Raw genomic sequence first — 20,646 nt, 5'->3', positions numbered from 1 at the left:
TGGCGGATTTGCGGAGTCACCGACGTTTCATATTGTCGGTTTACCCTTATAACATACAGCATTTATTTAGACATATGCACATTCACATCTATAACTATTTACACTTACATATCTGTTTAGACTTCTTCCATATTTTGACATATGTCTATTTACAAGTCTATCCCTTTAGACATCTATTTACACATATCATCTCTACACATATTGCATATCTACTTAGATTTACTATGTAACACACAGCGAAAGTAGACAGCTCTATTCAGACTTTTTTCTATCTTCATACATAAAAGAAATATTTTTTATTGCATTTCGAAGTCCTTTATATTTCATACATATATATACATGAGTTAGTTTTGTACTTTAAACCCCTATATATCACTACTTAGAATTTTTTTTTTATTCCAAAATCATTATATAATAGACACAGGGTTTTACTGTAAAATCCTTTTCTAGATAGACATGAATATTACTTTTCAATATTTATGGGAGATACCTCTCTATTTAAAGCCCTCACACCGTATTACAGGTTTTGATATAATTTAACACACCTATCCCCTGAAATTTTACACATTTTTAGTCTGTGACCCTGTTCTTTTTGGGGGAACCCCCCATGGCCCAATACCCCCCACTCAACCGCTCCTCTGCCACATCATCCCCAGGTGACACTGGGATGCCCCAAATATCATCCCCCTCCCATACCCCCACCCGCCTTTTCTATACAGCCCAAAAAAAGACACAAAACAAGGGAATCAGCCTGAACCAGCAGCTTGTTACTTTAATAATACCATTTACATATGTACAAGACCCTCCCAAAAAAAGGAAGCTCCACAATGCAAAGAAAGGTGGCGGCAGCCCCCCAGCGCCTGTCCCACAGGCTGGTGGCTGCCACACAAGGAGAAGCGTAGCAGGGGACAGTGGCACATCTCTTACTTGGACTCTGCTCCCCGATGTTCCTCCCTGTTTCCACACTGGGATGGACTCCCCGAGGCAACAAATGCCCTCGGCCCCTGTTGGCCCTGGGCTCTCCCCTGAGATAGCCCCCGCTGCCACCCCTGCAGGGGGGCACCGACTGGAGACAGAGCCAGGAACCTCCGCAACCAGGGCTGGCCCCCTCCACTCGGAGCGCTCAACAACGGGCAGACAAACCTGGGCGGGGGGGGGGCATCTAATGAGCAGCGCCAGACCCATACGGCGAGACACCTGAAACACAAAAAGCCCCAATGACATTTCAGCAGATTAACAAAGAGCACAGAAGAAAGCTCAGGAATTCCCTCACACCGAGGGACGGGACAGCAGCTGAGCTACAGGAGGACTCCAGGGAAACAGCTCAGCACAAAATACCGCGCGGCCTTTCAAAGCCAGAGGGACCGGGACTCTTCCAGTCAGTAGGAAGACTAATTGGTGCCATTCTGAGCACGACAGTAAACCCTCGGGCTGGCCCTGGGAAACCCCTCCTCCCTTCCTCACGGCGATGCCGCGGGGACCTCCCCCTGCCAGGCTGCCGCACAGGGCTGGGCCGTGACCAGAATCGACGCCATGGACCCCCCCCCCCCCTCAAACAGCTACAGCCCTCGCGCCGCCGCTGCTGCACACCTTGCTGGGTCAGAAGAGCCGAAAGGGAAGGGTAAAACTCTGAAGGGGGCAATGAACAAAGCTCAGTCCTTCACTCCATGCTGAAGAGGTGCACGTACGCTTTGAGACCTCTCTCTCTCGCTCTCCAATAATAATACTTCTACCATAAAAGTATTTGACTTTCCTTGGGCACTAAATGAACTTGCCCGGCTGTCAATCCATACCATTAAACCATCCATATCCAGAATACACAGCTATCGTTTGACTCGGGGGAGTTTGGGTGCCCCACGATTAGCGGGGACGCCTGGCCGGCTGCCCCGCCCAGGAGAGATGCTGCCGAACCGCCGGGGAAAGGCGCCCCTGACAGCCAGACAGTAATCAAGAACTTCAGAGCGCTCTGTCTAAAGATTGGCAATAAAACCCCGCTGACGTTCAGTAGCCTCTTTTTAAATGTTTCCTTTTTTTACATTTAAAAAAAAAAAAAAAGGCCCCTGTCTTTGAAGATTTTGAACAAATACCTAACTGCTTAAGCACAGCTAATAAATTGCTACAGCCAGTTGGCAGTTGCAGTTTAAACAAAACAAGTCAGTTTGTAAATTACACGATTGTAACCTTTTTTAAAGTGTCATTTCTAATAGAAAAATCAGCAAGATAAATAATCCCCCATATGTTTTACTTTTGGAAGGGGGGGGGGGGAAATCAAACCTCCAGGGCCGCAATCCATAAGGCTACCAAAAAGGACCAGCAGATGGGTTAAAGCTTTGGCTGTGCTGAACATGCAGAGGAACGTGTTTTGATGATGTCTGGCCTGTTACGACTGAGAACCCAAAGACCGGCAATGCCGCCAAATTTGGAACATGGGCTGTGCTTGGGCCTTTGGAAGGAAGTGGACCTTTTTTTTTTTTTAAACATTGTTTAAAAGAGAGTGCAAAGTCTTGTTACCGATGGCTTCTACTGTCAAGTACATCGCCTCTCAAAATCCGCTCCGATGGGAAGTTTATAAAATGCAACTGCTTCAAATGAGAAGCGTTTCCACTGAGGAAAATCTCTTTCCAATTGAAGTCAAAATTACACACTGTAGGTTACGGAAAAAGGACGTTATGGCTCACCGACAACACATCAGGACTCGCCGTCACCACTTACAAGACTGCAATGCTCCTTGGCAAAGCCTGGAAAACACGCAGGAGGCACCCCGCTTTGTCCCAGTCTCTTCTCTCACCCTCAGCTGCCTTGCGTACAGAGGCTCGTACCTCAGTAAGTTTTTCCGCTACTACTGGAAGGTAGTTTAAAAACTTGTGGCCTGAAAAAGCATAAAGCTTTTACCACGAAAACAAAGTCTCTTTCTTCGGAACATCTGAACCCTTGCGAACGCTTTCTTCCCTCTTTTAGTGCAACATTATTTTCAGCATGCCAGTTAATGGTAAGCACACATGAAGAGATTATGCTTTCGGGAGGAGAAAATAAGCGGAGGGAAGCAAGCTTTGCATGGGCGCAATGTGCTCCAGGACACACCTTCTTTTTAGTATTCGTCTTCAAATAGTTCATCAAAAAGCTACGGGAGGGGAGTGGGCACATCCTTCACGTTGGCTTCAAAGCCCACACGACGAGGACCGTAGGAAAAAAGCAGACGCAAATGGGAGACGTACCTCGTCCTCGCAGACCACTCTGGATCCTTTCCCTCTGTCCCGTACCGTCACGGCAGAAGAAAGGGCGACCGCAGAGAAAGGCTGCAGAGAAAGACAATCTGTCGAGAGAGGAAAAAAAAACTTTCGCGTAAAGCCGGGGAAGAATCTCAAGCTGCCTTCTTTCCTGAAGGTTTGCCTAGACGACAGCTGGGTGGAGGAAAGAGTACTCGGCATCACCTTTGGGACGCTTCTTGGGGCAGGCCACGAGAGCTCTTGCATTTTTCAGACCACCCTGCCTTTCGTTGACTCACCGGCAGCTTCAGTCGCACTAGAGCCACCTTCCCGGCTGCACGCAGGTGACAGACACGGACAGGCACGTTTTCTCAAGCCTACGTACAGCCAAGGTTTCCTCACCCTAGACGGACCAAGGTGAACATTTTTGTTACGGGGTACAGCAACCCACTGGCCCGCTGAACCGCCTCCTTCCGAAGAGGCAATGATTTTTTTCCAGGCCCGTTCTCCAGACGGTCACGAGCTTTTAAAACTGCCGTTGCGCTACCAAACCTGCTCAGGGGCCCTGCCAGCTTTCGACTGCCCTCCGCCTTACCGGGCACACGCTCTCTGCCGTCTCCCAAACGCAGGAGTACGGCACGCGCCCAGACGCCAGCGCAACCCTGCCGGTGCCCATGCGCACCTCGCTCTTCGCACAAGCAGCCCCCGAGCATCCCTGCGAGCGCAGCCGCACGCGCAGGATCACCTTCACCGACGCTGATTTCAGGGGATGCCATTGCTGAAGCTTTAAACTGAAAACCGCCTCCTGACACTCGGCCACAGCAGAAGTCATCCATAACGAGAACTCCACAAACACGCAGCAAGGCAAATTGCAAACCCGCAGCAGCAGCGATATTTAGACCGGGAACACGGGAGAAAAATCAAACAGCTTCATCTCGTGCGCACAGGAAAGCCGCGGACAGACAAGAGGGTCTGCCTATTTTCTGTAAGGGCCGAGAACGCTTTCTCCTTCCCTTCCAAAACCCCTCTGTTAGGTCTAAACATCTGTTACGGTTTGAGAGACCCGTAACCATTTACTGCCGTTAAGACAATTCGTTCTATCACCCGATGACCTCTCCCCACCCGGGAGGCAAACTATGAACAGATTTAATAGAGTAGGATTCCATAAACAACATTAATAGCACTAAAGAACCAATATTGATCCCGATACCCATACAGAATACGCAAAGATTAGACTCAGCCCATTCTATTCGTAGGAAGCTGCACGACGGCCTCCTGAAATCGGGGGTCCCACGGCACCAGACCCCCACCTCCGGGGAGGCTCCACGCACCTTGCCCACCCCCTGCTTTTTCCCCGCAGCCCCCAACGCCTTCCCGCCCCTCTCTGCCTTCCCCCCCCCCCCCTCCCCCAGCCCCTGCGAAACCAGCCGGACTGGAATCCGCTCTTGGCCCCCAAACCCGCTCATTTAGTGCCCCTTTCTGAGCCCCGAACCCCAGCTGCTGGGCCCCTTCTCAAGCCCCAAAAACGCAGGGCTGCACTCCTACTCCTCAGTCCCAAACCACACAACTCCGTCTCTTCCCGAACCCCCAAACCAGCCCCGGGAGCCTGCTTTCCAGCCCCCGGGGCAGAAGACCTGCTCTCCGTCTCGGGCCCCAAACCGCCTCACCTCCTCTGCTTCCTCACCCCCCTCCGCAGCCCCCGCGGGCCCCAGACAGTCCCGCTCCGAGCCTACAGCGCCCCCCCTCAGGCCCACCGTTCCCCCAGCCTCACTCAAGGCCCCCGTGCAGCGCCCCTCCCCCCACCCCACCCCCCCCCGGCACCCCTCAGGGCCCTCTACAGCCCCCCCCGCCATGTTCCTCCCGCATCGCCGCCCACCGCTCACCTTGACGCGCTCCAGCTGCCTCACGACGGCCTCGCGGCGAGCCCGCGGCACGGCCCGGCACAGGACCCGCACGCCGAGCTGCGCTTTCCTCCCGCGCCGCCCCGCTCCCATTTCGAACCGGGCGCCATTTCCCCCCCGCCCCCTCGGCTTCCGGAGCCTCCCGGCCCTCTCACGCCGCGCGCCCATTGGCCGTCGCCCGCACCCCTCCTTGGCAGGCCCCGCCCCATTGGCTCGGCCCTGCCGTCAATCCCCGCCGCGCCCCACCCCGGCGAGGCAGCCCGACCAATCGGAGCGCGGCTCCAGCGCTGTGATTGGCCGCTGCCTCCCGCCCATCCGCCCGGCACCGGTTGCCATGGTGAAGAGGCAGCGGCGGCGGACAAGCATCATGACAACAAGAGATAGAAAGGCAGAGACCGTGAGGAGCACAGGGCGCTCGGAAAAGAAAAAGGGGTAAAAGGAGCCCTGCAGAGAGACGGAGGATTTAAAAACGGAGCAGCACAAGAGGTCAGAGAGACGAAGAGAGGAATAGGAAGGAGGACGGGGACAGCGAGATACAGAATGGAAAGAAACAGCGACAGCGAGCAAGACCGAGGGACAGAGAGAGAAAGAGAAGGAAGGAAGGAAGGAAGGAGAGAGAGAGAGGAAGGCAGGGACACGGAGCGGCACGTACAGACGCAGAGAGGAAAAGAACCCCGGGGAACAGGCCAGAGCAGTTGTCGGGGAAAAGGGAGGGATGCAGATCCGGACAGAGAGAGGGAAAAGGAAAAAACAGCAACGGGTGCAGGACACAGACGGGGGGGGAATAAGGAGAGGGAGCAGGACAGAAGAACAGGGGCCTTCAAAAGTCACCTTGTTGCTGAAAAACCCTGGCCTGAGCCCAACCTCCCTCCTAACATTGGTGATAAACGTCGCCTCGCAGAGTGGCCGGGACCGGGGCGGGGAGGGGGGAAATCTCCCATGTGGGTTTTTGAAATTAAAACTTAACATAAATAATTTACTATCTCAACATTAAATACAACCTGGAATCAAAATAGTCACACGTATAAGGTTAGACACATTCAGAAACTAACACTCATTCCACCTCCACTCATTCCACCCCTCGCTCGGAACATAGCCATTTCGCCACCCGCCCGCCACAACAGTGGATCACCCCAATTCTAGAGCCGTCCCTGAAACTGCCTCACCGTGCACCTCAAATCAACATCGCCGCTCCACTCGATTCCAAAGGAACAACGGCCTTCATAACCACCAGCTGAGGAAGACGCTTCGCCAGCTGCGTCCCTCCCGCTCCTTCTTCGCTTTGATTTGTACGTTCCGGCACAGCTCGCTCGAGGCTTTTCTGTGGGGATCCACATCACCCTGCGGCACCTGCAAAAGGTGGCACACAAGGCACTCCGGAGCCGGCGTGCCAATCGCTACCGGCTCCCCCCAAACACAGCCCATACAACCTCCACCCAAACGGGCCGTGTTCATCAACAGATCACCACCCCACACGTGGGCCATTCCACCCCAACCGGACTTGCTACACGCACAGGCGAAGCGGCTCCACTTCCAACACACGCACGCGGACGCGCTCTACAAACACGACCTAAGGATGCAGAATACCACACAGGGTAGAGTTAGTGCCAGACCAAAGGACGCAGCCTGACGGTACGCACAACACTGCCGAGGCCGCGCGGCGCAGACCCTCCGGCGTGGCTTGCCGTGCGAGAACGCCACAGCTCTGGATGAAAGATGGGCCATGAAGCCACAATGACCGATGGAGACAAAATCCTGGGAAAGACTTAAGGCTACGATGACCCAGGGAAGAAACCTCTGCAAGAACGCTCGAGAAAGAGAGTCATCACCAAAACACCCACATCCCCACAAAAAACAAGCCAAAAAAATCCCACCCCGACGGAGCTGGGGGGAAAGCAGTGGAAGGGAAGACCGGCAGCCGCAACATTAAGCGACATTTGACTTTAACGCTGACCACGTACTTCAGAGACTCTCCAAGTCTACATCTCAATCCGCAGAACAACCAGTCCTTTTCTGGAAGGACAAACTTTTTTGACTTAAAAAAATGACATAAAAATCAAGCAAAACATCAGTTTCCATCACGTTTCATTCATTACGTTTCCACTGGCACCTAGGTGCTCCAAAGTTAACCATACTCACACCACAGACTCCTAACAATTCAGTTATGCAGGGAAAGAGAAAAGGCTATTTCCAACTTGCCCATATAATTAGCATGAACAAACAGAAGGGAAACACCGGACCCTAAAGAAGGTATCGGGCAGCTCTTAATTTGTCCGAGAGGAAAGGTGGCTCTGACCCCAAAAGAAGACATTCCTAACTACCCAGGCACCAATTCGGGAAGGAGGCACGCTCTGCTAACCGCAATTCTGCATCAGCTTTTCCACGCTGGCAGCAAATTTGCGTTTTCTGCCCGTCTGACGCGGAGTACCTGTAGCGCCCCTGAACTCGCAAACGTTTCTCCCCGCTCCCCCAGCCCCACGCCTGCCCTCACCTGAGCAGCCATCGGAATCAACCCCGCAGGATTTTCTTCCTGGGGCGCACAAGGGGACACCGGGAAAAGAGGAGGCGAGAAACGACCTTGTTTGTCACAGCCAGACGACGGGCACAAGCTGGGGGACCCCCACCCCTCCTCTGCTCTCGGGAGCGGGGCCCAGACAAGGAGTCTTGCCAGAAGTCTTGCCTCTGGCTAATGCACGGTCCGGACAGAGGACACCCCATCTCCCTCCAGCTCCTGCTTGCCAAGCTCTGGCTAATTGAAGCCCCAGCTCTGCACTGAAGCTCCAGCTGATTTCAACTCCTCCTTCCCAGCTCCAGCTATTTGTACCAGGCTGGGCTGCTGATGAGGTCGTTAACTAATCGGTGTCCTGACTTGAGTGTTAGGGTTAAACGCCATGGCTTTACACAGTGTAAATATCAATAAGCTTCTATGATTAATTACTTAATAACTATACTAAGCAATGTCCAAAGAAGAGCTGGAGTCAAAGAGGAGAGGCGTGCCGGGTCTGAAAAGCGCCTTTCCCCCCAGAGAGCCCCGCAGACACCGAGTTCAGCTGGCTGCACGACGGCCTCCTGAAATCGGGGGTCCCACGGCACCAGACCCCCACCTCCGGGGAGGCTCCACGCACCTTGCCCACCCCCTGCTTTTTCCCCGCAGCCCCCAACGCCTTCCCGCCCCTCTCTGCCTCCCCCCCCCCCTCCCCCAGCCCCTGCGAAACCAGCCGGACTGGAATCCGCTCTTGGCCCCCAAACCCGCTCATTTAGTGCCCCTTTCTGAGCCCCGAACCCCAGCTGCTGGGCCCCTTCTCAAGCCCCAAAAACGCAGGGCTGCACTCCTACTCCTCAGTCCCAAACCACACAACTCCGTCTCTTCCCGAACCCCCAAACCAGCCCCGGGAGCCTGCTTTCCAGCCCGCGGGGCAGAAGACCTGCTCTCCGTCTCGGGCCCCAAACCGCCTCACCTCCTCTGCTTCCTCACCCCCCTCCGCAGCCCCCGCGGGCCACGCTGAGGGCCGGGCCGAGCGCAGCCACCCCACAGCCCGACACCCCCAGGGCCCACAGGCACTTTTGGGCAGTGCTGGGCAAGTGCGGAGGGCCCGACCCCACCGCGCTGCGGGGAGGCGCCAGCACGGCCCGGGCGTCGCTTCTCTATCGCCCTTTCGGCCTTTATTTCTCCGGCACCGCCAGTCCCGCACCCCAAACCCCCCAGGCCCAAGGCACCCCGCGGCGAGCCGGGCCCAGACAGTCCCGCTCTGAGCCTACAGTGCCCCCCCTCCCGTTCCCCCAGCCTCCCTCAAGGCCCCCGTGCAGCGCCGCTCGTCGCCCTCCCCCGCCCCGGCCCTCTACAGCCCCCCCGGCGTGTTTCCTCAGGGGCCCCTCAGGCCTTCCCGCATCGCTGCCCACCGCCCGCCGGCCGGCCCCCGCTCACCTTGACGCGCTCTCAGCTGCCTCACGACGGCCTCGCGGCGAGCCCGCAGGCCCAGCCCGGCTGGCCACAGGACCCGCCCGCCGGGCTGTGCTTTTCCCCCGAGCCGCCCCGCTCCCATTTCGAACCGGGCGCCATTTTCTCCCGCCCCCTCGGCTTCCGGAGCGCCCCGGCCCGCCCACGCCGCGCATACATTGGACGCCGTCCGCATCGCTCCTTGAGAGCCCCCTCTCCATTGGCTCGGCCCTGCCGTCAATCCCCCCGCGCCCCACCCCGGCGAGGCAGTCCGACCAATCGGAGCGCGGCTCCCGCACTGTGATTGGCCCGCACCCCCGCCTATCCGGCCTGGAGCGGTTACCATGGTGAAGAGGCAGCGGCGCCGCGCGAGGCCGTTGCCGGGGCGACGGGCCGGTGCGGCCGCGCCTGCGCGGCGCTTAAAGGGGGGGGGGGGGGGGCGGATTTACCAATCCCCGGCTTTTTCTTCTTCAGAACTGGATGGATTTGCGTGCGACGGCGCAAAATAAAACCGTTGCGCCTTCGTCCCCTCTTGCCTTCCGTCAGCTCTCGGGTAACGCCCGGGGGCTACCCGGAGCCGGCTCGCCTCCAGCGGATCGGCAGCCAGCCGCAGGCGGCGATTTGAAGCCCCCGCCCCGCCACCACCGGGCGGCCAGCGGGCGGGAGAAACTCCCGCAGGCGCCGAAGGTGCCCGCTCGTCTCCCCGGTGGTCCTGGCCCTCCCCCGCCGCCGGGCGCGGGGCCCGGCAACAGCCCGTGCGGGCCCGGCTCTGCAGGGCGGGGCCGAGGCGGGCGGGGAGGCGTGGCCGAGACGGGGGAGGCGGGGCGGGAGAGGCCAGGGAGGAGGGGCCGTGACGAGCGGGGAGGCGGGGCCGAGGCGGGACGGGAGGCGGGGCGGGAGGCGGGGCTGGGACGAGCGGGGGGGGCGGGGCCGAGGAAGGCGCGGCAGAGGCGGAGAAGGAGAAGGAGGCGGGACCCACGAGAGCGCTGTACTGCGCGTGCGCCGCCGCCCGGCTGCAGTACCGGCTTGCGGCCGCCAGGCGGCAGACGCGAGCGCAGACCATCGCGCTGTAGCGCGCATGCGCGGGTTCCCGGCTGCAGTACCGGCTTGCGGCCGCCAGGAGGCAGACGCGAGGGCAGACCATAGCGCGGTAGCAGTACCCGCGCTCGGTCGCAGCAGTTCGCTGTACTGCGCAGGCGCGCCTCCCGCGCCGCAGCTAGAGCTCTCGGCCGCCGTTCGGCAGCAGCGAGCGCAGAAACCGCCGCGCTGTACGCGCGTGCGCCGATCTCCCGCTGCAGTACCGGCGCGTTTGCAGGGCGGCAGCAGCGAGCGTGCAACATCGCGCTGGACTGCGCACTGGCGGCTCCCCTGCTGCGGTAGTGGCTTCCGGTCGCACGCTGGCAGCAGCGAGCGTGCAAAACTCCCGCTGGACTGCGCAGCGGCGGCTCCTCGGGTGCAGGACCGGCTTTTGGTCGCCTGGTGGCAGCAGCGAGCGCAGTCAGCCGCGCGCCATAGCGCGCATGCGTAGCCCTCCGCGGCAACAGGGGCGGGGTAGGCGGGGCCGAGTAGGGCTGGGCGGTGCCAGGAAGGCGGGGCCTCGGAGGGGACGGAGGAGGAGCCAAGGTGGGAGGCGGGGCTGAGGCGGGGCTCCGGCAGGGGGAGGCGGGGTCGAGGCAGGCGGGGACCATGGCAGCAGCGGGCGGGGCGGGGCGGGGGCGGGGCCGAGGAGGGCTACAACCCCCCTGCGCGGGGGGGACCTCCCCCAGGGGAGCCGGCCGGGGTAACCCACAGCGGGGGACTCACGGGGGGCGCCCCACTCTCCGCAACTCGCCCACGCTGGAGCCACCAAACTGCCGCCGCTGCACCCACCTTTTCCTCACGTCAGGGTGCAGGTTTCTTCGCTTTTCCATAATGCTCTGCTTTGGGGCTTTTCAACACTTATCCACCACGCAAAATTTGGTGATTTTTTGCTTCTGAGCGTGGAAAAGGGGTGTGGGGTTTTGCGTTCCAGCTGCACCAAGCCAGGTGGATGGGGCTTGCCCAGGAGCCCCAAATTGGGAGAACTTCTCTTTATTTTTTTTTTTTTTTCCCCCCCAAACCAGAAAATTCGGGGTTTCCCGCCCCCCCCCCCCGTGCAGACCCAGAAGCAGGGCTGTGGGGTGTTTTTGTGCCGCGGCAGCAACTCCCGCTCTGTGTGCACGGCTCAGCAGGGGAAAGCGGCCCTAAATTGGGATGAGAAAAGGGGGAGGAGGAAGAGGCAGCTGCTAAAGCGCTTTTTACATCTTCAAAAAAAAAAAACCCCAACAACAAAAACGGGGAGGGGTAGAGGGTGGTGTGTCGAGGTTTTAAGGGCTTTCCATAAATAGGCTTTCCTTGCATTTCAAAAACCTTACCGAGAATAGACATTTCACCCAGGTATCCATTTACACACAGACATAGATATCTTTAGGGTAAATATAAGCCTGAGGAATACCGGAAAACCTCGAGGAGCTGAAGGGGAGAGACAGAGCAGGTAAAGAAAAGGCCGGGCAGCCCGGCAGAGAGAGAACGATAGAGCCAAAAACGGGCTCTGGGACACACCTTTTTAGAGTCTAAAATCCTTTACGTAACAGAGTACATCTAGGGGTTTATTTCAAACTCCTCCTATGTAAAGCAATGAATATTCATTTATTAAGAGAGACTAAAGTGTGAGATTTTTCTTTATTTCAATGCCTCACGCCCATATTTACGGGTTTTCAAGTTTGCTAATCCCTGCCCCCCCCCCTTCCCCCCCCCGAATTTTCAGACATCTTGGGGCTGCGATCCGCCTCTTTTCAGGCGACCCGCATGTGACACCCCCCCCCTCCCCCACTCACCTGCTTGCCCACCCCATCACCGCAGCCTCTTCCCTGGGGCCCCTGGGCTGCCCCAAACGATGTCATCATCACACACACACACACACACCCACGCCCTTTTTATCTCCACCCCCCAAAAAGGCACAAAGCCAGCGGACCCAGGGCTGGCCCCGTCCCCTCGGGGCGCGCAGCCACCGGCAGGCAAACCTGGTGTGGGATCATTACTGGAGGTGACTTAGAAATCAAGGTAATGTCCCATTTTGAAGAAAAGTGCAGCGTGGAGGAAACTCTCCGGGGCAGAGCGCAGCTGCTGTGCAAAGGATGCGTTTCACAAAGGTCCCCGAGGCAACCTTAGATGTTGACGACATTGGGGGAGTCCGGTGCGCCAACCCGAAGGAAAAAACAGTGCGGCGGATGGAGCGGAGTGGAGATGCCGCGGCCAAACTCTGCGATCAAATGGGAACTTGAGGGTCAAATGGAACCCCTGAAGGTCTTACGGAACTGATAAGCTGCCTATTTGTTACCCTGAGCCAACCATCTGTCATTTTGGACAAAATGCTATCCTTTGGGTGAACTTTCCTCATTATGATGTCATTATAATACCAAAACACACCTCCATCCCAAAAGCTACCCGCCTCCAAGGTGCGACCGCTCCTCACGGAGTCCACGCTCTGAATTTTTCGTAGTCTATACCTTTAGAAGCCAAGCGAGAGAATTTTACACCAATCATAACACAAGTAGCTATGACTAGAGTCCATCAAGCTCCACCTGAAAGGTAAAAAAAAAACCAACAAAACAGTATGAAAATAGCGTCAGAGAGGAGGGATGTCAGGGAAGATACCAAGGTGGGCAGGGAAATGCTGGGGCTGACCACCTGTGACTGCTGGGATCCGTCGACGGGCTGAGCCTCTCCTCCCCCCCACAAGGACGCTCGTGGGGAAGATCGGAACACTCGGCTACGCCGAGTGCTTCCCCGGGAAACTTAGAAATCTCAATAGAGTTAGTTTAGAACTCAGCGCATTTGTAGCCAGGCTGTATTACTAACACCTTTAGTATTCACACGGGCTTTGCAGACAGTCACTATCACCGGCACTCCAAAAGAACTTGTGCCTCTGTTGCTTCAATAAACGACACTTTTCACCAATCTAGCCACGAGAGTTCCCAGTGAACGCCACCCAAATCCTTACGTGTGGCCGTGCTGGTTCACGGGACGCCGCTTATTCCGATTGTGTGCGGTGCTATTAGTGCCTCCGTAATCGTGATAGTTCAATAGTACATACTGAACGCCACCGGACTTTTAACGCCGAATTGGACATTGCTCAGAATCTAAGCCTCGCCGCCCCCAGGCCCTCTCATACAGGCTGGAACGCAAAGGGCTTTCTTGTCTGCCAAATTACTTTGCCCTTTAACACAACACCTGGGCGGGGAGGGGGGGTCTACTGAGCGTCGCCAGACCCCTACGGCGAGACACCCGAAACACAAAAAGCCCCAATTACGTTTCAGCAGATTAACAAAGAGCACAGAAGAAAGCTCAGGAATTCCCTCACACCGAGGGACGGGACAGCAGCTGAGCTACAGCGACCGGGACTCTTCCAGTCAGTAGGAAGACTAATTGGTGCCATTCTGAGCACGACAGTAAACCCTCGGGCTGGCCCTGGGAAACCCCTCCTCCCTTCCTCACGGCGATGCCGCGGGGACCTCCCCCTGCCAGGCTGCCGCACAGGGCTGGGCCGTGACCAGAATCGACGCCATGGACCCCCCCCCCCCCTCAAACAGCTACAGCCCTCGCGCCGCCGCTGCTGCACACCTTGCTGGGTCAGAAGAGCCGAAAGGGAAGGGTAAAACTCTGAAGGGGGCAATGAACAAAGCTCAGTCCTTCACTCCATGCTGAAGAGGTGCACGTACGCTTTGAGACCTCTCTCTCTCGCTCTCCAATAATAATACTTCTACCATAAAAGTATTTGACTTTCCTTGGGCACTAAATGAACTTGCCCGGCTGTCAATCCATACCATTAAACCATCCATATCCAGAATACACAGCTATCGTTTGACTCGGGGGAGTTTGGGTGCCCCACGATTAGCGGGGACGCCTGGCCGGCTGCCCCGCCCAGGAGAGATGCTGCTGAACCGCCGGGGAAAGGCGCCCCTGACAGCCAGACAGTAATCAAGAACTTCAGAGCGCTCTGTCTAAAGATTGGCAATAAAACCCCGCTGACGTTCAGTAGCCTCTTTTTAAATGTTTCCTTTTTTTACATTTAAAAAAAAAAAAAAAGGCCCCTGTCTTTGAAGATTTTGAACAAATACCTAACTGCTTAAGCACAGCTAATAAATTGCTACAGCCAGTTGGCAGTTGCAGTTTAAACAAAACAAGTCAGTTTGTAAATTACACGATTGTAACCTTTTTTAAAGTGTCATTTCTAATAGAAAAATCAGCAAGATAAATAATCCCCCATATGTTTTACTTTTGGAAGGGGGGGGGGGGGGGGGAAATCAAACCTCCAGGGCCGCAATCCATAAGGCTACCAAAAAGGACCAGCAGATGGGTTAAAGCTTTGGCTGTGCTGAACATGCAGAGGAACGTGTTTTGATGATGTCTGGCCTGTTACGACTGAGAACCCAAAGACCGGCAATGCCGCCAAATTTGGAACATGGGCTGTGCTTGGGCCTTTGGAAGGAAGTGGACCTTTTTTTTTTTTTAAACATTGTTTAAAAGAGAGTGCAAAGTCTTGTTACCGATGGCTTCTACTGTCAAGTACATCGCCTCTCAAAATCCGCTCCGATGGGAAGTTTATAAAATGCAACTGCTTCAAATGAGAAGCGTTTCCACTGAGGAAAATCTCTTTCCAATTGAAGTCAAAATTACACACTGTAGGTTACGGAAAAAGGACGTTATGGCTCACCGACAACACATCAGGACTCGCCGTCACCACTTACAAGACTGCAATGCTCCTTGGCAAAGCCTGGAAAACACGCAGGAGGCACCCCGCTTTGTCCCAGTCTCTTCTCTCACCCTCAGCTGCCTTGCGTACAGAGGCTCGTACCTCAGTAAGTTTTTCCGCTACTACTGGAAGGTAGTTTAAAAACTTGTGGCCTGAAAAAGCATAAAGCTTTTACCACGAAAACAAAGTCTCTTTCTTCGGAACATCTGAACCCTTGCGAACGCTTTCTTCCCTCTTTTAGTGCAACATTATTTTCAGCATGCCAGTTAATGGTAAGCACACATGAAGAGATTATGCTTTCGGGAGGAGAAAATAAGCGGAGGGAAGCAAGCTTTGCATGGGCGCAATGTGCTCCAGGACACACCTTCTTTTTAGTATTCGTCTTCAAATAGTTCATCAAAAAGCTACGGGAGGGGAGTGGGCACATCCTTCACGTTGGCTTCAAAGCCCACACGACGAGGACCGTAGGAAAAAAGCAGACGCAAATGGGAGACGTACCTCGTCCTCGCAGACCACTCTGGATCCTTTCCCTCTGTCCCGTACCGTCACGGCAGAAGAAAGGGCGACCGCAGAGAAAGGCTGCAGAGAAAGACAATCTGTCGAGAGAGGAAAAAAAAACTTTCGCGTAAAGCCGGGGAAGAATCTCAAGCTGCCTTCTTCCCTGAAGGTTTGCCTAGACGACAGCTGGGTGGAGGAAAGAGTACTCGGCATCACCTTTGGGACGCTTCTTGGGGCAGGCCACGAGAGCTCTTGCATTTTTCAGACCACCCTGCCTTTCGTTGACTCACCGGCAGCTTCAGTCGCACTAGAGCCACCTTCCCGGCTGCACGCAGGTGACAGACACGGACAGGCACGTTTTCTCAAGCCTACGTACAGCCAAGGTTTCCTCACCCTAGACGGACCAAGGTGAACATTTTTGTTACGGGGTACAGCAACCCACTGGCCCGCTGAACCGCCTCCTTCCGAAGAGGCAATGATTTTTTTCCAGGCCCGTTCTCCAGACGGTCACGAGCTTTTAAAACTGCCGTTGCGCTACCAAACCTGCTCAGGGGCCCTGCCAGCTTTCGACTGCCCTCCGCCTTACCGGGCACACGCTCTCTGCCGTCTCCCAAACGCAGGAGTACGGCACGCGCCCAGACGCCAGCGCAACCCTGCCGGTGCCCATGCGCACCTCGCTCTTCGCACAAGCAGCCCCCGAGCATCCCTGCGAGCGCAGCCGCACGCGCAGGATCACCTTCACCGATGCTGATTTCAGGGGATGCCATTGCTGAAGCTTTAAACTGAAAACCGCCTCCTGACACTCGGCCACAGCAGAAGTCATCCATAACGAGAACTCCACAAACACGCAGCAAGGCAAATTGCAAACCCGCAGCAGCAGCGATATTTAGACCGGGAACACGGGAGAAAAATCAAACAGCTTCATCTCGTGCGCACAGGAAAGCCGCGGACAGACAAGAGGGTCTGCCTATTTTCTGTAAGGGCCGAGAACGCTTTCTCCTTCCCTTCCAAAACCCCTCTGTTAGGTCTAAACATCTGTTACGGTTTGAGAGACCCGTAACCATTTACTGCCGTTAAGACAATTCGTTCTATCACCCGATGACCTCTCCCCACCCGGGAGGCAAACTATGAACAGATTTAATAGAGTAGGATTCCATAAACAACATTAATAGCACTAAAGAACCAATATTGATCCCGATACCCATACAGAATACGCAAAGATTAGACTCAGCCCATTCTATTCGTAGGAAGCTGCACGACGGCCTCCTGAAATCGGGGGTCCCACGGCACCAGACCCCCACCTCCGGGGAGGCTCCACGCACCTTGCCCACCCCCTGCTTTTTCCCCGCAGCCCCCAACGCCTTCCCGCCCCTCTCTGCCTTCCCCCCCCCCCCCTCCCCCAGCCCCTGCGAAACCAGCCGGACTGGAATCCGCTCTTGGCCCCCAAACCCGCTCATTTAGTGCCCCTTTCTGAGCCCCGAACCCCAGCTGCTGGGCCCCTTCTCAAGCCCCAAAAACGCAGGGCTGCACTCCTACTCCTCAGTCCCAAACCACACAACTCCGTCTCTTCCCGAACCCCCAAACCAGCCCCGGGAGCCTGCTTTCCAGCCCCCGGGGCAGAAGACCTGCTCTCCGTCTCGGGCCCCAAACCGCCTCACCTCCTCTGCTTCCTCACCCCCCTCCGCAGCCCCCGCGGGCCCCAGACAGTCCCGCTCCGAGCCTACAGCGCCCCCCCTCAGGCCCACCGTTCCCCCAGCCTCACTCAAGGCCCCCGTGCAGCGCCCCTCCCCCCACCCCACCCCCCCCCGGCACCCCTCAGGGCCCTCTACAGCCCCCCCCGCCATGTTCCTCCCGCATCGCCGCCCACCGCTCACCTTGACGCGCTCCAGCTGCCTCACGACGGCCTCGCGGCGAGCCCGCGGCACGGCCCGGCACAGGACCCGCACGCCGAGCTGCGCTTTCCTCCCGCGCCGCCCCGCTCCCATTTCGAACCGGGCGCCATTTCCCCCCCGCCCCCTCGGCTTCCGGAGCCTCCCGGCCCTCTCACGCCGCGCGCCCATTGGCCGTCGCCCGCACCCCTCCTTGGCAGGCCCCGCCCCATTGGCTCGGCCCTGCCGTCAATCCCCGCCGCGCCCCACCCCGGCGAGGCAGCCCGACCAATCGGAGCGCGGCTCCAGCGCTGTGATTGGCCGCTGCCTCCCGCCCATCCGCCCGGCACCGGTTGCCATGGTGAAGAGGCAGCGGCGGCGGACAAGCATCATGACAACAAGAGATAGAAAGGCAGAGACCGTGAGGAGCACAGGGCGCTCGGAAAAGAAAAAGGGGTAAAAGGAGCCCTGCAGAGAGACGGAGGATTTAAAAACGGAGCAGCACAAGAGGTCAGAGAGACGAAGAGAGGAATAGGAAGGAGGACGGGGACAGCGAGATACAGAATGGAAAGAAACAGCGACAGCGAGCAAGACCGAGGGACAGAGAGAGAAAGAGAAGGAAGGAAGGAAGGAAGGAGAGAGAGAGAGGAAGGCAGGGACACGGAGCGGCACGTACAGACGCAGAGAGGAAAAGAACCCCGGGGAACAGGCCAGAGCAGTTGTCGGGGAAAAGGGAGGGATGCAGATCCGGACAGAGAGAGGGAAAAGGAAAAAACAGCAACGGGTGCAGGACACAGACGGGGGGGGAATAAGGAGAGGGAGCAGGACAGAAGAACAGGGGCCTTCAAAAGTCACCTTGTTGCTGAAAAACCCTGGCCTGAGCCCAACCTCCCTCCTAACATTGGTGATAAACGTCGCCTCGCAGAGTGGCCGGGACCGGGGCGGGGAGGGGGGAAATCTCCCATGTGGGTTTTTGAAATTAAAACTTAACATAAATAATTTACTATCTCAACATTAAATACAACCTGGAATCAAAATAGTCACACGTATAAGGTTAGACACATTCAGAAACTAACACTCATTCCACCTCCACTCATTCCACCCCTCGCTCGGAACATAGCCATTTCGCCACCCGCCCGCCACAACAGTGGATCACCCCAATTCTAGAGCCGTCCCTGAAACTGCCTCACCGTGCACCTCAAATCAACATCGCCGCTCCACTCGATTCCAAAGGAACAACGGCCTTCATAACCACCAGCTGAGGAAGACGCTTCGCCAGCTGCGTCCCTCCCGCTCCTTCTTCGCTTTGATTTGTACGTTCCGGCACAGCTCGCTCGAGGCTTTTCTGTGGGGATCCACATCACCCTGCGGCACCTGCAAAAGGTGGCACACAAGGCACTCCGGAGCCGGCGTGCCAATCGCTACCGGCTCCCCCCAAACACAGCCCATACAACCTCCACCCAAACGGGCCGTGTTCATCAACAGATCACCACCCCACACGTGGGCCATTCCACCCCAACCGGACTTGCTACACGCACAGGCGAAGCGGCTCCACTTCCAACACACGCACGCGGACGCGCTCTACAAACACGACCTAAGGATGCAGAATACCACACAGGGTAGAGTTAGTGCCAGACCAAAGGACGCAGCCTGACGGTACGCACAACACTGCCGAGGCCGCGCGGCGCAGACCCTCCGGCGTGGCTTGCCGTGCGAGAACGCCACAGCTCTGGATGAAAGATGGGCCATGAAGCCACAATGACCGATGGAGACAAAATCCTGGGAAAGACTTAAGGCTACGATGACCCAGGGAAGAAACCTCTGCAAGAACGCTCGAGAAAGAGAGTCATCACCAAAACACCCACATCCCCACAAAAAACAAGCCAAAAAAATCCCACCCCGACGGAGCTGGGGGGAAAGCAGTGGAAGGGAAGACCGGCAGCCGCAACATTAAGCGACATTTGACTTTAACGCTGACCACGTACTTCAGAGACTCTCCAAGTCTACATCTCAATCCGCAGAACAACCAGTCCTTTTCTGGAAGGACAAACTTTTTTGACTTAAAAAAATGACATAAAAATCAAGCAAAACATCAGTTTCCATCACGTTTCATTCATTACGTTTCCACTGGCACCTAGGTGCTCCAAAGTTAACCATACTCACACCACAGACTCCTAACAATTCAGTTATGCAGGGAAAGAGAAAAGGCTATTTCCAACTTGCCCATATAATTAGCATGAACAAACAGAAGGGAAACACCGGACCCTAAAGAAGGTATCGGGCAGCTCTTAATTTGTCCGAGAGGAAAGGTGGCTCTGACCCCAAAAGAAGACATTCCTAACTACCCAGGCACCAATTCGGGAAGGAGGCACGCTCTGCTAACCGCAATTCTGCATCAGCTTTTCCACGCTGGCAGCAAATTTGCGTTTTCTGCCCGTCTGACGCGGAGTACCTGTAGCGCCCCTGAACTCGCAAACGTTTCTCCCCGCTCCCCCAGCCCCACGCCTGCCCTCACCTGAGCAGCCATCGGAATCAACCCCGCAGGATTTTCTTCCTGGGGCGCACAAGGGGACACCGGGAAAAGAGGAGGCGAGAAACGACCTTGTTTGTCACAGCCAGACGACGGGCACAAGCTGGGGGACCCCCACCCCTCCTCTGCTCTCGGGAGCGGGGCCCAGACAAGGAGTCTTGCCAGAAGTCTTGCCTCTGGCTAATGCACGGTCCGGACAGAGGACACCCCATCTCCCTCCAGCTCCTGCTTGCCAAGCTCTGGCTAATTGAAGCCCCAGCTCTGCACTGAAGCTCCAGCTGATTTCAACTCCTCCTTCCCAGCTCCAGCTATTTGTACCAGGCTGGGCTGCTGATGAGGTCGTTAACTAATCGGTGTCCTGACTTGAGTGTTAGGGTTAAACGCCATGGCTTTACACAGTGTAAATATCAATAAGCTTCTATGATTAATTACTTAATAACTATACTAAGCAATGTCCAAAGAAGAGCTGGAGTCAAAGAGGAGAGGCGTGCCGGGTCTGAAAAGCGCCTTTCCCCCCAGAGAGCCCCGCAGACACCGAGTTCAGCTGGCTGCACGACGGCCTCCTGAAATCGGGGGTCCCACGGCACCAGACCCCCACCTCCGGGGAGGCTCCACGCACCTTGCCCACCCCCTGCTTTTTCCCCGCAGCCCCCAACGCCTTCCCGCCCCTCTCTGCCTCCCCCCCCCCCTCCCCCAGCCCCTGCGAAACCAGCCGGACTGGAATCCGCTCTTGGCCCCCAAACCTGCTCATTTAGTGCCCCTTTCTGAGCCCCGAACCCCAGCTGCTGGGCCCCTTCTCAAGCCCCAAAAACGCAGGGCTGCACTCCTACTCCTCAGTCCCAAACCACACAACTCCGTCTCTTCCCGAACCCCCAAACCAGCCCCGGGAGCCTGCTTTCCAGCCCGCGGGGCAGAAGACCTGCTCTCCGTCTC

General features: G+C 56.6%; 1 long non-coding RNA gene across 1 annotated transcript; it reads right to left on the bottom strand.

Moving 5' to 3' along the window:
- Positions 1-1,165: 1,165 nt before the first annotated feature.
- On the bottom strand, positions 1,166-5,125 carry LOC309685770. The gene is made up of 3 exons (XR_014270488.1): positions 5,090-5,125; positions 3,216-3,296; positions 1,166-1,197 (listed from the first exon to the last, which is right to left on the bottom strand). It is a non-coding gene; the product is annotated as an uncharacterized lncRNA (long non-coding RNA).
- Between the last annotated feature and the right edge of the window lie 15,521 nt (positions 5,126-20,646).

This window comes from Vanellus vanellus, assembly GCF_965231255.1.
Source record: "Vanellus vanellus genome assembly, contig: HAP1_SCAFFOLD_1250, whole genome shotgun sequence".
Taxonomy (NCBI): domain Eukaryota; kingdom Metazoa; phylum Chordata; class Aves; order Charadriiformes; family Charadriidae; genus Vanellus; species Vanellus vanellus.
The sequence above is the reverse complement of the archived record's forward strand: the minus strand, read 5'-3'. Positions and strand labels throughout refer to the sequence as shown.